The sequence below is a fragment of the Passer domesticus genome, chromosome 3, assembly GCF_036417665.1.
Source record: "Passer domesticus isolate bPasDom1 chromosome 3, bPasDom1.hap1, whole genome shotgun sequence".
NCBI lineage: Eukaryota > Metazoa > Chordata > Aves > Passeriformes > Passeridae > Passer > Passer domesticus.
In genome coordinates this window covers 99,342,224-99,363,704 of record NC_087476.1, presented here as the reverse complement: position 1 = coordinate 99,363,704, position 21,481 = coordinate 99,342,224, and the positions used below count along the sequence as shown (strand labels likewise).

At 46.1% G+C, this 21,481-nt stretch overlaps 1 long non-coding RNA gene across 4 annotated transcripts in view; it reads left to right on the top strand.

Annotated features, from left to right (window-relative positions):
* Positions 1-21,481, top strand: part of LOC135297270 (uncharacterized) — a 48,675-nt gene that overhangs the window by 2,947 nt on the left and 24,247 nt on the right. The window contains exons 2-6 of one of the 4 annotated variants that reach the window (XR_010359316.1): positions 4,212-4,269; positions 7,624-7,732; positions 7,887-8,002; positions 11,119-11,213; positions 11,321-11,647. This is a non-coding gene — a long non-coding RNA (uncharacterized LOC135297270). Of the gene's footprint in view, positions 1-4,211; positions 4,270-7,623; positions 7,733-7,886; positions 8,003-10,955; positions 11,092-11,118; positions 11,214-11,320; positions 11,648-21,481 lie in introns of all 4 variants that reach the window. The other 3 variants (XR_010359317.1, XR_010359318.1, XR_010359319.1) reach the window with 3 other exon arrangements.

Below are 21,481 nucleotides of genomic sequence, written 5' to 3'. Positions count from 1 at the left end.
ATTTTGTTTGGCATGAATTCTAGAGGACATAACTGTGGGTTTCCGAATATTTAAGGCCAATGTGTTATTTATAAGCAATGTCAGAAACATCCTGAGCATGTGGATTTTAGTGAGGAGAGTCTGGGTTTGGTATGTCACACACGTCAGGTTTGCCATTCTGCAATGCTGTTTGTGGTGATTGCATTTGAAGTTAGCAGTGTCTGTAGTGGTGCTAGACTCATGACATTCTCTTCTCAATATCTTAAATCTACTGGAAAACAGCAATGAAATTATAAGGCAGGTAGTGAAGGACTGAGTGAGACCCTGCTTTTGAATCCCTTGCAGTGCCCCTGTTTAAACTCCCAGCAGCCATCACATCCCTGCTCCCTACTCTCCTTTGGCCCTCAACAGAGCCCTCACCATCTTCATCTGAGATGGTGACCACCATCCTTGGCATAACACCCCAACCTGGAACTACATCCCCAGGGAGGAGCAGGATGCAGAGAACTGAGCCTGCTCCTCTGTGTACTCCTCCGTCCACCCGTCCCTCATGGTGTTTAAACAAGGCTCGTCTCTATGCTGGCTGCCACAGCATCCATCTTCAGCAGCCTTTCCTCCAGGATACACAATCCCTGCAGTACAACTGTCTGACAATTAGCCAAGAGCCAGAGCAGCTCCTGTGGCCCACGTTTTCCTTCTGTAGGAGCAATTAGGCTGCTGGAGACTGTCTTCAGTAGGCTGATGTTATCTCTGCCCTGACGCAGGCGAGCAGCCCTAAGCCCTTGTGGTAACTCTGCCAGGGTCACAGAATCACAGAATATGCTGAGTTGGAAGGGACCCACAAGGATCATCGAGTCCAACTCCCAGCCCAGCACGGGGGTATTAAATTTCTCCCCTCTGCCTGTGTTCCTCTACCTGCAAGACAGGCTGAGCTTCAGAAGTCTTCCAGCTATCTTCAGCCAGCGGGCAAAGATTTTTCATTTAGCAGCACCAAAGATCAAGAAAATTTTTCTGCTCTGTGCTTGAGTCAAGCCTACAAGGCTTTTTGTAGATGTATCCTGCACTGCCTGCAAAAGCCACGCTTTTCCTGGCATGTTGAGAGTAGGGAGCCACTCTGGCTGGTTCTGTAGGGGAAACCCTTAGCTTTCCAACCAAACCACAAAAGGTCTGACATTTTGCTGCCTGCTAATTGAGACAAGATAAGTTTGCATTAGGGATTGCCTGTTCCTGCTGACATTGTCATATCCAGAGGGTCTGCTCTGTTCGGGTGTTAATTTTGTCTAGGAGCACTTCCAGCCACTCTGTGTCACAGCCCAGGGAGAAACAATCTCTACCCTGGAAAGCTTTTACCTAATTAGACAAGACAGATAGGCAGGGAGACAGAAAGAAGGAAGTGGCAAAAGCCTTGCCCAGGGCCACGTGTTGGGTGAGTCGTGGCAGCAGGATGTGCAGCCAGGTCTCGTGATATTTGCACTGTGGATACACATTGCATCCACCACAGGGATCAGGCACAGCATGGTACCAGAGCCATCCCAGGGTCCAGCATCCAGCCCACCCTTCCCCTGCTCCCATGGTTTGCATGAGGGTACTTCCCTCTCCTGGCACAAACCCCAGCTTGGCAGGAAAAGCCTGGCTTGGCTGGGAGCATGGGTGGAAGGACAAGGAGGTAAGCCCCGGCCAGCCAGCAGCCCTCGAGAGCAGATGGAGGGTTTGGAGCATTGTCTGCAGTGGGTGGTGACATCTGGGCAGATGAAGGGTATGTGGTCCTGGAGCCTGGGGCTTCAAGGTGGTGTGGGTGATGCTGGTGATAAACACGCAGCCACAGCAGTGATGTGATGAGGCTTTCCCATGCATTGGTAGTGGGTCCCCTTCCCAGAGCAATCACAGCACTGATCACTGAGCCTGGGATCACCTCTCTGACACTGTGGTGTCTGATGCTGCATCAGTCACCAGAGAGAGAAGACCAGGGTCAAGCTCCACACGTGTCACTGGTTTAGTTGGACTCTGTCCCCAGCTAATGTGGAATTTGTCATGGGTCAAAGAGGCCGGATTGGTACCAAAACTGTTCCTTTGATACCTGCCTTGCCTTGAATGGCTCCTAAGTAAAATTAATGAGACTACCAATGCTTCTGTGTATGCTGTGGGACACATTCTTGTAGGTCAGCCCCAGCCCTGTCCTGGTTTCACACTGGCCAAGGCTCTACCCCATATAATCCAGTTTTGCCGCAGAGTTGGGATGTTTGAGTGACAGGACATGGGAATAGATCAGTCCAAGCTTCTTGATGAGATGTTTTATTCTTTTATCCATGATTATTTGGGGTACATCAAGATCTTTAGTTTAACATTCTGGAGGAACAGTTTATAACTTAAAGTGACTGCAAGTTCTTTAAACAGCAAGCCAAGGTCTTGCTAAGGAGATGAAGGGCAGGAATGAGAGAAAATGACCCTGAACTGTGAGACACTGAACGGAAAAAAAGATGCTTATTTCAACTGTTTCAGCAGAGTTTCTTCTAAATACCAAAAATCATTTGGGAACTGCTTGCTGCTGCCCAGACCCCAGAGAATGGGAGAGGAAGTAAGTTAGGAATGATGTGTTTCCAGCAGGCTGGGAGGATCATGGCTACTGGGCTTCAGAATCAGCCTGATTTGCAAGCCATGTATACATGCTCACACATTATTGCCCACAGGACTCCTAGTGTGTCTGTTTGCCCTGTTCAGCAATTTCTGATGTTTGGGATCACCCGGAATTTGGCTCACGGGCTTTGTTCATTGAGGAAAGTCAGCTGGGGCAAGAAACAAGGGATTTCACCTTTCTCCCTGATTAGATGAACCAGTCCAATGCAATTAAGCAGCTTAGCTTAAGGCAACAGCAGCCATTATTGCTGGGCTCCTCTGCTCTGCTTGAACTCTGTTATCCACACCAAAAATGTCAGAGGAAAAAAAATTTTCCTTCTGTGCCTGGCGTCTCCCTGGCGCTGGCTGAGTGGCAGGTGCATATCTGAGATACCTCTATGTGCATCTATCTAATCACCTTCTCTCCCTACTTCAGGCAGTCTCATAAGAGAGCAAGAACACCTGGCCAGCTGTGACTCTCAGCCCTCTTTATGGAAAACCTCCTTGTTTTGGCAGCCTTCCTCACTGTCAGGGACAGAGCTCATCTTGGCTGTGGCACCATGCAAAAGTCTCCACCTGCCCCTTAGGAAAAAGCAAGAGTTGATAAGGGTTGATGAGAACTCCTCTAAGTTCTTTGTGCTTCTTCATCCTTCTTCTGCACTAGGCCTGCACCAGAGCAGAGGGGATGCCTGGGGAAGGCATGTAACACACTCCACTTTTGGGATAATCCTGTGGCTTTTTATCTGAGTATGGTCTTCATGTGTATTGCTGGGTTGGGAGGGGGTTTGCAGACTGGCATAAATATTGCATGGATTATTATCTTCTGCTTTTGAATATCCATGCTGCAGTCTCACTCCTCCTTATTTCAGAAAAAAAAAAAAAGTGTAACAAGCAAAGAAAGAGACACACACACAGATGCATTCATGTACATACATTCATACACACCTGTGCAATGCACAGAACTGATCCCTATACCCATCCCCAAACACAAATGGAGCTTGAGGGCAGGGTGTATTCACTCCTGTCCAAAACACAGACCGTCTCTTCCTTCACAGCTGGTCCCAGTTGATTTCCTATTTACCCAGATGTCACTAAGCATGGCTCTGCTACTCAGACAGGTTTCCCAGTAAGAACTGTGAGTTTTTACATTCTGGTGCTGCTATCACCCATTCATGTATTAATAAAGACAACTAAGGTATTGTGTTTAGAAAGAAATCTATTTCCAGTGAAAATGCCTCTAATCTATCTTGTGGGTTAGAAAGTCCTCAGTGTCCATTTGGCACAGCAGGAGTTATGGTCCAGTAGCTGCTGCCAGCTAAATAGCCTAAGAAGGTGTCCCAAACTCTCTGAAAGGCATGTGGGCACTTCCATAGCACTTCAAACACCACTTTTGCTTCTGGCTATAAAGTGTCCCTGCAGGAGATGTTGGCATATATCACAGCAGCTGCAACGTGATGCTTAGAACAGAACAGCAGAGCTTGAGAGACAGGGTACAGAGGGCAGAGTCTGAGCCAGGAAAGGGTGCAGAGACCAGTGGAGGTAAAGACACACCAACACAGACTCCTGTGGACATTATAGAAACTGCAATTATGGAGACGCCTCTCTCTTTCTTCTAACAGACACAAGACTCATGCTGCACCCTGGGAGAAGACCGGAATGGACTGGTTTGGCTTCAAGGTGAGTCTCTGAAGAGAATTAGGTAGGAATATGAGCTCTTATTCTTGTGACAGACCTCTGACTAGAATTGAAGGTCTCATCCCTTTCCTTGAAAAGATTGCATGAGTTTTAAGAGGAAAACTGCAGCAATGAGCAACAGAATTTGCTGCCAAATGGGTAGAGCTCCTCTGGGCTGCCATAAGAGCTGTCTGGTGGGCTAGAAAACTGTCTAGCTTTTTTCTCCTGTTTTTTGCAGGAGCAAAAAAGCATCACAAGCCTTTCCATCTTCTGTCTCATGCATGAGGGCACTTGAAAGCTCCTTTCTCTTCCTGTGATACCTGGTGAGCAAAATAAAGTGCTTGCATTACATTCATGCTTCTGCCTGTGGGAGAGGAATGAGGAAAGGAGTCCCATAGGGCAGACGCTAGTCAGACTGCCTCAGGTGCTACCAGGAGGTCTTCAGATACCACCACGAGAGTTTGTGTAAGGAAGGGATCAACTGCAAGTTTGTGTCACTGTGGGATGGGGGTCATGGCTGCTGGAGTGGAGTCTGACATTTGGGGAAGAGTCATCAAAGCCTCAGAAGTGGGAGAAATATCTGGTCCTATAAAAATTACACATGGATGGGGAGGAAAAAGGAAGGCCTCTTTTTGTGGTGTCAGGAGAGAGCTTATTTTTTCACTTTAGCAGGTAGCATATTATTCTGGGATGGACAATGATGGTTTCATTTCTGAAGCTGCTTGTCCCTGTATTCCTGCAGACACAAATATTCTCCCCAATGGCTTTACAACACAGAGAGGAAAGTGACTTCATGGCATTCCTTTTCTGACTGTTTCTCTGACATGAGCTTTCTAAACATAGATCTAAAAATCAGAAAGCACCAGGAGAATTATGGGTTTCTACACCCTATTGTGCATTATAATAATTATAATTATTGTAAATACGGCCCAGACACTGTAATTTTCTGCTCTCCATTGGGCCTTTCTTTTTCATTTTGTTCTTCTTTTTATGACTGTTTTCTAAGAAAGTTTTCATATGTCACCTTATAGATGGGAAATGGCAGAGTCAGCTCTTAAAATAAAAGGAGAGGAGTGGCTTGGGGGGAACGGAGAAAATGATGAGAAGGCAGTGAGGAGAGGCAAATGTCATATAGTCTGGTGAGGGCACCAGTGGAGACAATCAGGAGACCTAGTGCTGTACCTAATCTATTGCCAACTTGCTGTGTGATTATAGGCCCCATCTTTGTACATATTTTTGGTTGTGGAAGCCTTCTCTTATCTCTTATCTCATTGCCTGGCTCAGCAACTATTTGATCGTAGGTTTAGAGGTGCTGAGCACTTCTCACATGCAGTGTCTAGTTTAAGTTATTGTAAGGAGGTATGGTAAAGATATTTGAATAGGTGGAGCTTTCGCAGCATTGTTCAAGTACAGTCAGAAAAACCTGGTTTACATTTTGGATAGAGTGGCACACTGCGGTACGGGCTCTGGTTCTGTGCCCTGTGAGTCTCCAGGGCAGAGAGGTGGCTTTGATGTGTCTTCTTGCACAGGCAACTTGATCCTCTTCCTGTGGGCATTAAGGCATGGCATGGAAACATGGAGACTGAGAATCAAGAATATCCAGTGTTTGTCCCAGCAGGAAATCAGAATGTGGCCAGGGTATGGACTTAGATGTGTAAAGCAGAAAATGCTCTTACACCTCAGAAAACAGATACAAGTAATGTCACCTGCAGTTGGGTGAGCAATGAGAAAAGGAAAGATGCAGCAACCAGTGTCAGGAGAAACAAAATATCCAGACACCCTGGAGTCAGGAAAGAGAGTTTACACTGAATTCAGACTGAGCTTAAAGAAAAAATTAGAAAGAAAATGGAAAAAGATAGAATAAGATGGATAAGACCTGGGGGATATAGTGCAATGAACAGTAGGAAAACAGCAAAAATATCTATGTGATGTAGAGAAGAGGAAAGAGGAAGGCAGGCAAAGGAGAAATCACCTGGAATGACAATCAGTGTTCTGAAATAATGAGCTGAATTGAAACATCACTACCAAAACATAGCAGAGGTTCAGACTGAACTGCAATGATTTATCCAACTTCTGCCTGAACAACAGCAAAGTAGTTTTGAGAAGTCTCTCACTGAGAACTTGGACTTCTTCCTCTCCTCAGGAGTTTTCACTGGAGACTTCCAAAGGAAACTAAAGAGCAGAAAAATGCATTCTGCCACACGACCCGGGGAGCTTTGCTTTTGCGTAATTGTAAAGAGAGTAAATTAGTCTTCCTGGGTGACTTTCTAGCAAGAGTGTGGACTAGGGGTGTAAGAGTAGGTATTACTCTGCCAATGAAAAGGGAAGATTGCAGCCAGTGCAATCAGGATTTTGGCTTCTAATCCAAGGCTGGAGAAGTGATTGACTGTAGCCTGAAAGTGGGTTAGTAGAGTTTAATTTCTGCCTTTCCCACTGTCCTGCAGTAACCTTCTGAATCACTCTCTTAGTACAGCAGCTCCAATCAGTTGCTTCACAGAGGGTTTCCTTGATGCTGAATTTGCTGTTTGCAAATGACCAGAAATCCGCTGCTGAAAGGAGAAACATTATTCCTTTGCTGTATGGGTCAAGAAGTTCTTACAAGAAGGTCTGTGTATTTGCCTCTGGCTGTCCATAAATACAGTGCTGCTGCAGGCAAAGCAATGGCTGAGCACAGCCCTGTGCATTAAGAGGAACATTTGCTGTAGTATTTGGAAATAAGTAAAATCTTCTGCTATCTGCATTTCTTACAAATACCACAGATTCCTTACATTTGTGCCTCCACCATTCCAAGCTGTTACTTTGACTTGCTAATAAGTCTCTGCTGTAAAAAAACCCCAAGTGTGGGGTTTTTTTGTTGTTGTTGGTTGGTTTTTTTTGTGGGTTTTTTGTTTTGTTTTGTTTTTGTTTTTGTTTTTGTTTTTTAATGGAGCTAACACTCAGATGTTACTTTGTGCCCAGAGAGACAGCAAGGAAATAGTGTCTGCTGGATTCCAGGAGGAAAGGTCTGCAGGGCTCCTAGAGGTAAAACTACCAGACAGATATTTATGAAAAGAAGATGATCTGGTTGAATTCAAGACTGTATTACAAACTATGTGCTTATCTGGTGTCAATTGGCAGTTTCATTGAATTAATTGGAGCAGTGCTGATTTATAACTACTGAGGGTTTAGACAATTTTATGTAAACAGCTCTAATGAACCCCCTTTTAAGGCACCAAAAGTCTGTACCAAGAGATAAATCTTGAAGAGCTATAGGTCCTTGCCAATTGTCTTCCAAACTCTGCTCTTCTTTATCACTGTAAAGAAGGTATGGAGCTTTCCTGATCCAGGTTCAGCCAAATCACTTTCCATTGCTCTCAGCTTTACAGATGCAACTCCTCCAGCCTGTGCTGAGTCACTGATCACAATTAAAAGACAGCAGCAATCACAGAGAGATGGATGTTCCCATCATCATCAGCAGCAGCATCAGGTGAGAGATGGGTCACGTGCCAAATTCTAGTTTGACCCATGGAGAAATACCCACTAATGGAGTGGGATCACTGAGCCTTGCACTCTCAAATTGGGATTGGCTGTCATTCCAAGAGATAGGTGCTCACCCCAAGACAAGGTGTTACCTTGTTCAGAAATCACCAAGGCTTGTGGAAGAGAGGACTGAAAGAAAAGTTATGGCTAGTACTGAGCAGGTGTTAAGAAGCAAGCTGGATGAAAAGTGCCTGAGGATCCCTGTGGGCATGCAGAGGTAAGGATTTAGCCCCTCAGACAGTATCCATTCTTTGTGGGCTCATATCACCTCTACTGCCGTCTGTGGTGCGGCAGCCACAGGCATCTCCCCAGCAGTGGGTGGAGGATGGTGGATGTGTTATCCACCACACAAGACTGCCAGAGGGCTGTGTGGCATCTGCTGCACCTGCCTGGGCACTGGGTATTGGTGTTGCTGACAGCACTGGAGAAGAGGAGAGCATGAGGATCTCCAGAATAGGCAGCTGGCAGTTTAATTTCAGCAGGGATAGGTACAAGGTAATGCAACATGAAAAATCAGTTTAAGCTACTTATGTAACATGACAGGCCCTAAATTATTTATTTCTTACTCAGGAAAACATCAAGGTCCTTTTCAGGCTCCTTAAGCAGTAGCAATCACAATAGCTAGCACTGGAAATGCTGTATTGTGATACCTTCCTATGAATTCAAATTATGTCTACATTTGAAACTATGTACTCAGGTTTTGTCACTTTTCTTAAGGATATATCAGAAATAGAAGATGTCTAAAGATAGTTGATACAAATTATTAGAAAAGGATTTCACAAAGAAAAGTTTAGGACTATTAATTTAGTGAGAGAGATGTGACATGGGAATGAAAAGAATATTGGCAGGGAGAAGGCGCATAAGATCCAGGCATTTACTCTTTATTAAAATACCAGAATGAGAAAGAAAAAGATCACGACTTAAAATACTGTACCTGGAATACTAATAAAGGAATACACTGCATTACACAGTATGTAACCTGTGGAATTCGCTGTGTGAAAGCACGACTGGGGCCAAGAGCTTGGGAAGACATTACTCTCACATTTTCCATACAGAAGCAATAAAAATATCATCCACCCCTACACCAGCTGGTCTAAAAACCTACACGGGATATAAATCTTCATCTTGCATGACAATAATTGCCGCGAGCTAGACAAGGAAGCCTATTGCATAACTGTCCACTACGAGGGTTTTACTACCTCCCATGAAGCATGTGGTGCTGGCTGCTGGCAGAGATGTGCTGCTGGAAGGGATGCTGCCACTTTCCCTTGCCATCCCTCCTGTTTCCATACAGTTTTTCCTCTGGAGCAGGTTTTTTAGTTGTGCTGGCGACCTCTGCATCAGTGGGACAGACAATCTTCTTCAGTGCTTGCAGCAGTGAGGGTTGTATTTGGCGTGCGTGGCATCGTTCTGGTGAGTTGGCTGAAATGAGACATGCCTCTGGCCTTGGGAGATGGGAAAGCTGGGAGTCATTCCTCTGGCTCCCTGCAGGGGCAAGCTCCATGGGTAGGAGTCAGCTGCAGGGAAGATGCCCATCTGCTGCAGACATCAGCATTCCCTTGAGACGGAAAGTTCTAGGGTGAATCACTGCTGCTGTGAGCAGCCACCACCAGAAAGCATGAAACAGTTCCTTTAGGCAGTCAGCACCCAAACGGTGAATTGGTCTGGAGAGAAGAGCTGGAAGTCTGGCCTTGGCCCAAAATTTGGTACAGAGCTAGTGCAGAGAACCAAAGGTTCTGATGTTTGGTGGTGGTGCCCGACCTGGAGTTAGGGGCAATAAATTTGTGGGCAGTCACCTCTGGAAAGGCTGATTCAAAATGTGAGTGTAGCAGGAAAGAGGTGCTGTCTCCTTGCCAAAAGATGCTTTATTACTCTTCATCTGCAGTATGATCAGGTGCTGGTCAAGAATAGGACTCTGCTGCTCAAGGCAATGCTCACACAGAGCAGCAGATACGGATCTAACAGATGTGGCTATTACAATGTCTAGAAGTGAAGAGGAGCCAGGGGAACACCAAGGTTGTGGATTGTCCTAACATGCCAAGAAATTGTCTCATGATTTTCTTCTTAGCCCTTGCCCACACATTTTCAGGGCAAGACCTTCAACTTTTCCATGTTCCTGAAAGATATTTGCAAATCAAATAACTTCTTTTTCCTTACAATATGGATCCTCATAGTGTTTCCAGTTTGGGGATTTTATGGTTTACATTTTGTATTTCATTTACATCCTGGAATTTCAAAGCATCTGTTAAAAATCCTAATTCACATCTTTGTGTTTTACAGAGATTGCTGCCTGTTTTAGGACAAAGTTTTAGTGCATGATATGACAAGAGATTTAAAGACTTCCATTCTTCTATTTTTAAGCACAATTAAGGGCAGCTGTTATATAGTACTAATTAAAAAAATCTTATCTTTCTCTACAGATCAAAGTGATTTTTGTTTGTAATGAAAAAGTCTGACAAAAAGTCAAACACAAAAAGTGTCACACTGCTTCATTACAAAACAAACAGGAGACACTTTGATCTGTGAAAAAAAGATAAGGTGTTTTAATTAGTACTAAATAGCAGCTGTCCATCATGATTTAAGAAAGGAAATAAAATGGCAATATTTCAAGTCTTTCATATGGTGATAGCATGCTGGGTCTCTCATTAAGTTAAAAAGCATTACAATGAAAACTGCAATAAAATTTTGAATTTTTAAAATTTATGAATATGTATTTCTCCACCCAGAGCAAAGAAGATGCCCATATTGACATATTTTGCCAGGGAAATTTCCACTGTTATTCATATCTGGTTATTAAAAACAATGCATTTAATATAAAAATCTTTTGGGGCAAAACGCTGTGTTTTAAAACATTGCAGCCTGCTCTGTCTGCAGACACTGGTGCCATGTGTAGCCATGCTGGGTGAGGTATGGAAGTAAAAAACACAGTGCAGAAGCAGCTTCACCAACACGCTGCTGGCACGTCTGCAGAAAGGTGCAGCACAGCACTCCAAGGACATGTCACCTGGTCAAGTCACTGTGGCTTTACAGCTCGGCCCTTGGCACCCTCTTCACTGCACCATGAAGCCACATGCATTCCTGGAGGTGTTGGGGGAAGGCAGATGAGCTGAGGTCTCACAGATAGTGCTGGCTGTTAGGAAGCAGCAGCTAATACCAGTCTTCTCTTCAAGGAACAAGGCACACTCTCGGTGCAATCCTGCTGAGCTTTGTCATGTTCCTGGTCCTGGGCAAGTGTTTTGAAGCTGGCTGTGTGAAATGTTGCCAAAAGCAATGCAAGTCTGCTCTTAGAAAAATGGTTATCTATCTGTAAGTATTTCCACTGATTCTCCCCAGCTCTGTGTGTTGCTGGTGAAGGGAAACTCCTGTCCCAGGGAGCTGTACTAGCAGAGGGTACATAAACTGCAGGGGACCCCATTGCTGCTAATGAGGTCAGTGTGATGGATGACCAGGCAGTGGGTTAGCATGTCAGAGGGTCAGTCAGTGGTCTGAGCTATGGAGTTAATTTTGTTCTTCTTGTCCACTTTGCTTTTAACAGGCAGTGAATTTCCTATAGGAACCCCATGGAAAGGGTCCTCAAAACAACATCCTGTGATCTCAGGGGCAAGCAAACATCAGTCTCAGTCCAATTCTTGAACGTCAACTCTGCCCCTTGTTCCCGGATCATTGAGAGCTGCTGGGCTCCTGTTTATCTCACCTTTGGTCCTGCTCTGTGTTTACAGTTAAGCTGTTCATTCAAGTGCCATATAAGTTTGTTAGGATTTGCTGAGGGAGCAAAGGTCTTCAAGCAGAAGATGAGAACAGAGGAAAAATAGCCTCTGGCTGCCACGCTTCTCCAGGGCTTGCTTCAGAGATGTTACTCAAGGTGGGGTGACAGCTAATAAGTACAGAAAAAAAGAGCAGTAGCAGTAAGTCAGCGAAATTTAGAGGCCCCCAAGACTCCCCTTTGTGCTTGTTTGTGGTTGACTTCTCAGTGCCTTTATGATGGTGATGATGCATTCATTGCTGATTTTGCTTCTAGTATTTTATCAGGAATGGTTTTTATGGTTGCACTAAATTCTGAAATACAGATGGGGTGACTGCTTCTGCTACCTCACCCCAGCCATTCACGTTTACAGTCTTCCATATTTGTGTTATATCTGTGGTAGATAATATAAATAAATAAAGTGTCATGGGGAGAAAATATACCTTTTGCTTGCACCAAATCACACAACTAGGAAAAAAGACAAGCTTTAAGGCACATAAGGGCAGGTTTTCCCTCACTTGCTCATATTCTATAGTAATGTAAGACATCCAAATTTAGCATTTTAGTTCTTCAAGTAAGAAAACCTTGTCAGGCTAGGCCTTTTTGATAGAATCCTTTATATGTCTGTGAGGAAGGCACAGGCCTCCAATGCTGTAAGAATCCCTCAGTCGTTGCTGTGACTAAAATACAGTGAAATCATTTGGGATGCAAGAAATTCAGAACTGTGGCTGAAAGGCACATGTTGCTTATGAGGTAAACAGAAGTGTGAGCCACTGGAGAAGAATGTTAGCTCAGGCAGGGACTAAAAAAACCATCTGCATAATGAAGGACAGTAAAAATATTGTGTGACGGTGGAAAACAGGTGATTGTTTGTACAATTTCAAAGGCACCCTTGAAATAATATTTATGAAGGGTCAGGAGAGGAAAATCCATCTGTTTATCCAGGAAGCCATACTGAATAAAACTGGAAATGGCAACAGCACTAGGGGTCAAGACCAGGTGTGGATGTCATGTTTCAACCACTTCCTTCAGGCTGGCAGTAGTGTTAGGGGAGGGTGGCCGTGCAGGTGGCTTGTGCCTCAGGGTGTGACTCGGATGGCAAGAGCAAGCCTAAAGAACCAAGCTCCTTTACAGGCCAAGAGTTAGTCCCCCTGGTAGGCAGTGTGATGTAAACACGAAGGATTAGAGCCAAGAGGCTAGGGTGAGAAGGTGGCTGAAGGAACTGAAGGAATAAACATGCTGGAGGTGGAATTTAATGCTTTGCTGTATTTTCCAACTTGTGAGTTTGAGGAATCACAGCTGGGTTTGCAGGACTGGCCCAAAGTGGAAGGTACCCCTGTCCATAAAGTCCACCTCTATACCACATACGACCCAGTGACTGTCCTTTGCACCTCCCTTCTGCCTAGGTCTGTCCTTTTAGCGACTCAAGTATTCCTCATTTCCCACAGCCCATATAAATATGTTCCAAAATCACAGTCCCTTTCTCCACTAACCACCCCTTCCCCAGGTTCATAAGGGAAGAACAATCAGCCCTCCAGGCATTAATCAGCTTCCTTTGCAGCCCTCCCCAGGTGGGAGGACCCAGTATCCTTACACAGCCCACATGCTCTGTAGGCATGGGCAGCCACAGAGCGGCATCTCCTGAGGCTGCCCTGGAGCCGCCCTTTTGGTGGCAAGCTGCATGACGTTTCCACAAAGGCCCTTCTTTTCTTTTCCCCTCAAGACAGTCCCAAAGAGTAAATAATCCAACACACACACCACCACATTGGGGTGGAGAAAGTGCTATGGGGTTGCAGGCAGGAGTGGGACTGCTCTCAAAAGGGTCCCTTCAGACAGATTTTTTACTTGCTTACTATGGGTACCTTTGCTTTTCCAAGCAGGCATCTGGAGGTGAGCCGCGTCTGGTGACCCGGCCATCAGCAGTGTATGTGAAGGGTCTGTGCCAATCGTGCAATTCAGGTTGGCAGTATGCACATGTGCAAGCCCTGCCCTCACATCCTAGGAGCCCCTTTGGCCCCATGTTCTGGAAACAGCACAGCACCAGGCATGGCCTGTGCCTTGCACCTTTTCTCCAGGATGATAAGCTCTCCCTGTTAAGCCGTGTCTCTGGAGATGCTTCACTCTCCATGCTGCGGTGAAGACCCAAGAGACCACAGTCATCTCTGCTCTGAGCTCAGCCTGGGCTTGTGACTTGTGACCTTGTACACATTTATCCCATAACCACAGGGGGCCTTGGCCTGGTTCTGTGTTCAACAGAGAGAGCAGCATCCCACATTGCTGTTTTATACCGCTGGTTGGGGATCTGCTCATGTTCTGGTAGCTGGGCCTCCAAAAGGCTGCATCAATCCTCAGTGGGAGAGGGGCACAAGTTTTCAGGGGTCATGACCTCCTCCAGAGTACACCAGGAAATTTGTGGACGGGACATCACAAACCCTTTTCTTTCTTAACAAAAGTCATCTCTAGACGAGTTTATAGGCTTTTGGCCTGCGTGGAACTTCCCACCTACTGGTTCCACAACTTAATTGAGAATTAGTTTTCAGCCACTTCCTCTCAGCAGCCACTGTGAGAAGCTCTGGTCCATGAAAACAAAGCCCTTGCCTCGCCTCATGCTAGAGCTGAACATGCCAAGCAGATGGCCAGTCGGCCGTTTCTTCCCATCTCTTCAGTGGGGGATCGCAGGATGCTTTGATCATGTCCTCTGAGTGAGGACAGCTGGGCTGTAAATCAGGGACCCTGCTGCTCTCAACTCTTTCGTCCACCCAGCCACCATAGAGAGGAGACATGTTTTTCCTTTCCACGCAGGGGTGAGCCAGGGTGAAACCTAGACCTGACAGCTGGGCCAATAGACCTTTCTGTGCCATTCACTTCTTGCTTTTTCAGGATTTTTCCACTTTAAAACCCCATCTAGCTTCACCTCTTCCATGCAAATAATATAGGCAAGAGGTCAACTTTTTTTCTTGTGTAAAGAACAACCAATTACACTTAGATGATAAGCTGAAAAAGTGCCAAATTTCTTTTTATAGCTTCTTTATTGCTCCCTGTCTGTGTGTATAGAATGAGGAGAGCTGTGATTTACATGGTAACTTTAAGGCTGATCTGTGGAGACTGGGAATAGACCAAGATAATTTTAAGGCAAATGGGTCATAAAAAAATAAACAAACACTGGGTAGCTATTGAAGCATGCATGCTGCCTTTTCCATCTTAAAAGGCAAGAAGGTGATGCACGTGAGGGCAGGACAGAAAATTTGGAGGGAAATTTGAAGGAGGCTCAATATTTCTGACATTACCCAACCTCTAGCCAAAGCTCCACTTCTGCAATCACTTTTCCAATAGGCTCATGACCTCTATTAAACATGCCATTACCCTGGCGGGGTTGTGTTCAGTAACTGGGCTGTGAAACAAACTACTACTCCAGGCAAATACCAAGCCCCTTTCAAGATGGAATTCAATATATTCCTGAAATGTGGTGCTGTGAGAACTGAGGACCAGGCTGGGTGAGCCAGGCAGCCCATACAATCTCACATTCCTTGGCTGGAGACAGGTAGTGGATGTGTGCAATTCTTGTACAAATCAGGTCTACAGTTGACTGGATTTTTCTCTCTCCAGCTGTCACCCTGTATCACCCTTGCCATTTGGAGTGTCCAGGTCTCTCTTTTCAGTTCCAGAGAAGTTCTGTTTGGCAGACAAAACATTAATTAGAGCCTCTATTGATATATCACACTCATTTTGTGTCCTTGCAGATGCCAAGTGAGTGAAACAGCCTCCCTGTCTGTGCAGTCTCCAGAGGACTGCCAATCCTCTCTCCACATTTCACCTGGTGCAGGAAAACACCAGAGCATTAGAAAGACACCCGTAAACTTTGCATGCATTTGCGTGTCCTTGGTGTTATAAAAGCACCATGCTCTACAACTTCTTTACTCAGGTGGCCAATCTATGCACTGGTATACAGGCCCAGAGAGGCTCAGGATGTAGTATAGGAAGACAGGTCTTTCCTGAGGGCTGTGGAGGAACTTCCCACCTCCTGCACCATGCTTTCTATCATCAGAATAAAATCTTCAAGCAAATGAGGCTGGTTTTTGGGCTGGAGTAATTTCATTTACCACCATGAATTTGACAGTGGGCTAATAGGCTCCTTGCTTTGCTCATGACACTGCCACTGCAGCATGATTATCTGCTGACCCTGGTGAGCAGAGAGAGGCTAAAGTTGCCATGGAACCTACCTGCCTTCCTTTGGGCCTCACTCCCAAGTTCAGTGATTGACAAGGGAACGACCAGGTCCAGTGAGCCCCTGGCACTGAGGTTTGCCAGACCCTCGGAGTCTTGGCAGACTGCACATATGTGTTAGGACTTCTTGGGACCTGCTTTACTCAAAGCTGGGTGAAGGGAACAATTCTTTGGGGTTGTGCCTGCTGCCAACACTGGCTTTTCTGGTCACTGCTGTCAGATATAACCCTCTCTCTGAAGCACGCTTTGAAGCAACCAAGCGTGTTAGAAGGGTTGAGGAGCGTTTTAGTTTGCGGTTCTTGCATGAAGACGCTGGGAGCGCAAATTTCAAAGCCTTTTGGTCAGCTGGGAAATCTCAGTCCTGAGATTTAGAGTGAAGATGGGACAAAAGGGTAACACACAGGACATGCAAGGAAGTCACCACTTCCTCCCAGGCAGCAGTTTCCCACAGAAAAACAGGACATGTCTGCCATGCAGAAAAGTGTAAACAGTAAGCTCTGCCCATATCCATTGGCCAGCGTTGTGTTTTGAAGAGGCAGGAAAACCTGTCACGCTGGTGCAGCTGCCCATGAGAGCAGGTGATTAGAGTACAATAGGCAGCCCTGCAAAATCACCAGGCTGATGCCAGAATCCTGCAGTTGCTGTGGACCATCTCTGAGTCATGTGCAGGGTCCAGAGACTTCCCTTGTGGTGTAGAAAATGAGCAAGGCTTTCCTCTGAGTGTTCCATTTTTCCTGGTGCAAATTGTTGTTGTGACCTTCAGGTGCAGGCACATCAATTATAAAACCACACAAATTAACGCCTGACCCTTCTAACAACATACCAGCAGAAGGAAACATCCTCAGCTGTAAAAGAAACTCGAAGTCACTCAACCACACAAAACCCAGGCAGAGTAGGTGGACCTAACAGCACACACTGGAGATGGCAACTGCACTGCACTGTGCCCTAAGGCGAGCCTGTCCAAGGGTGTGTGCAGTCCTTAGGGCACCTACAGGCCTGCCACACACTCCCTTTCTGCACATACTCACTGTTACATCATCACTCAATCTCAAGGGGTTGCTAATGAGCTTTGGGCATGCTCTGTTATTAGAAAGGACATCCCAGCAGCTGCATGTGCTGTGTGGGCTGGAGGCGAAGGGGATACAGCTGAGAATCAGAATCCAGGATGCAAGTGCAACACTGACAAACCTGCCAGTTTGTAGCATTGGTGACATGCAGCCACATAGGTATGACATAGGTCAACACAAAGGCCAGACTTTGCTTCCCTCTCCACTGACGTGAAACAAACTTCTATTCCAGAATTTTATGGGAATGACTGCTAGTTTTGTTTAAAGAAAAATTAGAATTTTGTTCTGAAACATGTACCTAGTCAGAATGAGAGGAGTTCAGGACTCATCTCTGGAGACTTTTATCCTACCCATAATAACATCACGTTTGAGAACTTTCCAAAAAGACATTAGGCAGCTTGTTACTGTCTGAAGGCTACAGATGGGACCATTTTCTTTGTGTATGAATTTATCTACCAAACAAAACCCACACTGGTATGTTCACACCCCAAATCCTACCCTGGGGTTTGGTTTTTACAAAGGAGTATTTGGCGCTAACTTGTATGAGTCTTGAAGCTTTCAGGATCTCAAGGTGCAGCCAGGCTGACTCTCCTTCATGCAGAGTGCAGACACAGGACACAGAGATCCCTGTGTTCGACAGCACACTGTCTGCAAGCAGAAGGTGATCTTTACTGTAGGGATGAAGGAGGCCTGGGTATGTTTCCCAGCGGGCCTGCACGCCGCTGTTCTGGTTGTTGTCATACACATTAGGGAGCCAGCTGCTGCTTGCTAACATGGGGCACCACATCACCTCTGTCACTCGCTCAGGCTTGCCGTGATAAGTGAGGAAGATGGTGTACCTTTCCAATCTGTTGTGACACCTTCTGGCAGAAGGTGCCTCACGGTGACAGATACTTGCTCCACAGGTGTGGCTCCCTGAACACCACCTCCTCCAAGGCAGGCAGATCATGGGGCTGTGCAGGGCTTCCAGACAGAGTCCATAGGGCACAGGTGCACACACGTGGAGCTGCTCACATGTTCTGGATGGTGTTGTAGGCATGCTGGGCCATGCGGGGCAGGGAGCATCCTGATCTGCTTGGCTGCTAGGGTTCCCAGTAATGCTGGTGTTTGTGGAGTGCTGTGGGTGTTTTGTCATTCCTCAAATGCAATCATTTGCCCTAATGCTTGGGAATATTCTTGATGCTGAAGTCACAGGGCCACGTGTGATCTCAACAAACATACAATCACAAACATACAATCCAGGGCCAGGCTGTTCAGGCATTCAGAAGGCAGAAGGCATTCTGTCTTGGGAGATCTGTCATCGCTCGACAAGTTGGATGTATTTGAGTTTCTGGTGAACTTATGTTCACATAAAGAACAAAAAGGCCTATTGGATCGTACACAGCACATACAAACGTAGCAATGGCCGTGCTGGCTTGGACCCAAGTGTTCACCTGAACATTCACTTAGTCTGGGGGTGGGGACCCAGGAGGTCAGGCAGGTTGGAATGGAGAGGGTTGAGGTGTGGGAAAGGACAAGACAGAGGCAGCAGGGAAGATGTGCCCTGGCTGCCAGTTATGAGGACACTTGGGATACTCAGCCCAGGGATGCCGTGAGTTGGTGGCATGTGGGTGAGAAACGTGCATGCGGACAGGTGTCTTCCTGACAGGCTGCAGCCCTCTCTGAACATGCACCAGTTTCAGAGCACGACACAGCCACAGGCACAGGTAGGAAAGAAGAACAGCTGCCAGGAGGCCAAGGGCCCAGAGTAACTCATGTGCATGGACATTTCATTATTGCTGGGTTGACTTGGCACAGGGAAGAAATTTGTAACCAACACCGGGCTTGCCAGAGCAGTTAAACAGAGCAGTGCAACAATACAAATAAGCATTTAAAACATTTTATTTTGTTTTGTAATTTCTTTCAGGCTGCTAAGAAGGGTAATTTTGTCAAGCCTGAAATGACTTTGATAAGGTAGACAAATTCTCAGATCTTGATGTTGAATTGTCTGCCCCTTTCCTTCCCTCAACAAAAAACCCCTACTTTTTTTGGTTTTTTTTGTTTTTATTTTTTAATTGGCACATGTGGACAGTAGAAAACTTGAGTTCTTGTCTCCTCTAAAAGTAGCACATGGGTCCAGATCATGAAAACTTAATAAGGATAGAAGTTCCTCTTATTTTTAAAGCTAAAATTTTGTAAGAGCAATTCATCAGTGGCAAAATCAGTCCCAATGTGATGCTTCAGATATTTACCCAGACATTTACTGAGACCAGTGCTGATGTCCTAATGCCACAAATCCATCTTGGTTACTGAAGATAGCGGTCTGATTTGCTCTGCAGCTATGCTGATGGCTAAGTGGCTTGTGCAGCTCCCTCTCCAGGAAGGTACTTAGAGAGGCTGCACCTGACAGCCTGATTTACAAAGGTGCTTCTGAGTAAATTTGTGTGTCTTGGTTGGTTGCCACAACAGAGGACTGGATGTAAAAAGTTCTTTCCACTGGTCTGCTCTGTTCTCAGATACTCAGAATTCTCAGGAATGGTGACTCAACCTCTTCCCTGAGCAATGCTTGAGAATTGGTGAAGCATTTATTCAATGTTTTGGTGAAGAAATTTCCATTCTAGATATTGAATCTATACCTCTCCAGGCACAACTGGAGGCTGTTTCATCTCATCCTGTAAGTTTTTACCTGGGAGAAGAGACCAACATCCATGTGGCTACAACCTCCTTTCAGGTAGTTGCAGACAGCAATAAAGTCCCCTCTGAACCTCCTTTTCTCCAGATTAAACACCCCCAGCTCCCTCAACTGTACCTCATAAGACTTGTGCAGCAGAATAGAGACAATCCCTGTCCTGGTCCTGCTGGCCACACTATGCTGGTCCAGGCCAGGATGCCATCGGCCTTCTTGGCCCCCTGGGCAGACACTGGCTCATGTCCAGCTGCTGTCAATCCCAGGTCCTTTGCTGCTGGGCAGCTTTCCAGCCACTCTGCCCCAGCCTGTGGTGCTGCAAGGGGTTGTTGTGACCTCTAGGGCAGGACCCAGAACTTCACGTTGTTGACCCTCCTACAGTTGGTCTCAGCCCATTGATCCAGCCCATCCAGATCCCTCTGCAGGGCTTCCCTATGCTCCAGCAGATTGATACTCCAGCCCACACTGGTGTGTCTGCAAACTGACTGAGGGTGCCCCCAGTCCTCTCATCCAGATCATCAGTAAATATTAAACAGAGCTGTCCTCAACAATGAGCACTAAGGAACAGCACTTTTGGCCAGCCACTAGCTTGTGTGACTCCGTTCACCACCACTCTCTGGGCTTGGCCATCCAGACAGTTTTTTGCCTAGTGAAGAGTGCACCAATCAAGGCCATGAGCAGCCAGTTTCTCCTGGAGAATGCTGTGGGAATTGATATAAATGTCTTTAGTTAAGTCCTGGTGGATAGATCCATTGACTTTCCCTCATCCACTAAGAGGATCACCCTGCCACAGAAGGTCAGGATGGTCAAGCAGGACCTGACTTTCATAAATCAATGCCTGATCCCCTCATTGTCTTGTGATGCTTCCAGTCCTAGAGAAGTTCAGTACTGTTCTCTGCAGGCAAAAACATTCCATGCAGACATCTATAATTTCAGAAAGATACAATGGAAAAGGCTGCTTCTCAAAGTTGACAGGACATCTGTTCATAGCTGTGTACCTAGCAGCTAGGATCTACTTTTGGAGACAAGTGGTTTGGGGAGGACATAACATTGCCTTTGATAGCAGAGCTAATGATAGAGGGAGCTGGTCTGGAGGTGACAGATGCCCAAAGAATCTGTTGCTGCTTGTCTCTGACACGATGAAGGTGGCAGTGATGCCTGTTCTAATGGGTTGGGTACTAATCTTCCACCCCAATGGAACCAACAGTGCTCACTGATCCTGTTACCTGGGGGCTGAGCTGCTACTTGGCATTTGCAGCTGCTGTTGTAAAATGGTATAAAGTCAACTAAGAGCAAACAAGACCCAGATTCTGCAAGGCCCCCTGGCAAGTTTCCAGCCTTCTGGGCAGAGATAAATGCAGAGAAACAAGGCAAGGATACATGTTGGCATCCCTGCTTGAACCTTTTGTCAAGGGTAGTGCTAGCAGCATTTTCTATCCCAAGGAGGCAAATGCAAATGGAAGTGGGGAGCTACATGCTATTTCTTTCCTCTTCCCCACTTCTCTTTCCAGGGCAGTTGCACATACTAACACATCCCCTCTTGAAGAAAGAGTCGCCATCACAGGAGCCAGCCCATAACCTCCTCCATCATTAGCCTGGGTCCCCATTTTGTCTGACAGCCTCAACAACCTCCTTGGCTGGTCCATGGAATAAGAGTGAGGAAGAGAGTCTGCCTCCCTAGGGCTCATGGGTGAGCTGGTGAAAGGCAAAAGGCTGCCCCTCTCACTGCTGCTGGAAAATTGCAGCTTATTCTGCTCTCATCTGTTGCAATTTCTGCATCAGTGTCATTCTCCTGACTTCAGTGGCGCCATGGATTGAAACAGCCTTCTTGCCAGCAATGCAAGAACCATTTAGCTTGTGAAAATGCCAGTGGGAATGTGTTGCCATTTCACCATCACAGTAGTTTGTAATGGTTTCCTTATGTTATGGACGGTCTCCAGACACTGTGTGATCACAGTGGCCCCAGGCCTGTTTGCTGAGTGGAAAGGTGTCCCTATC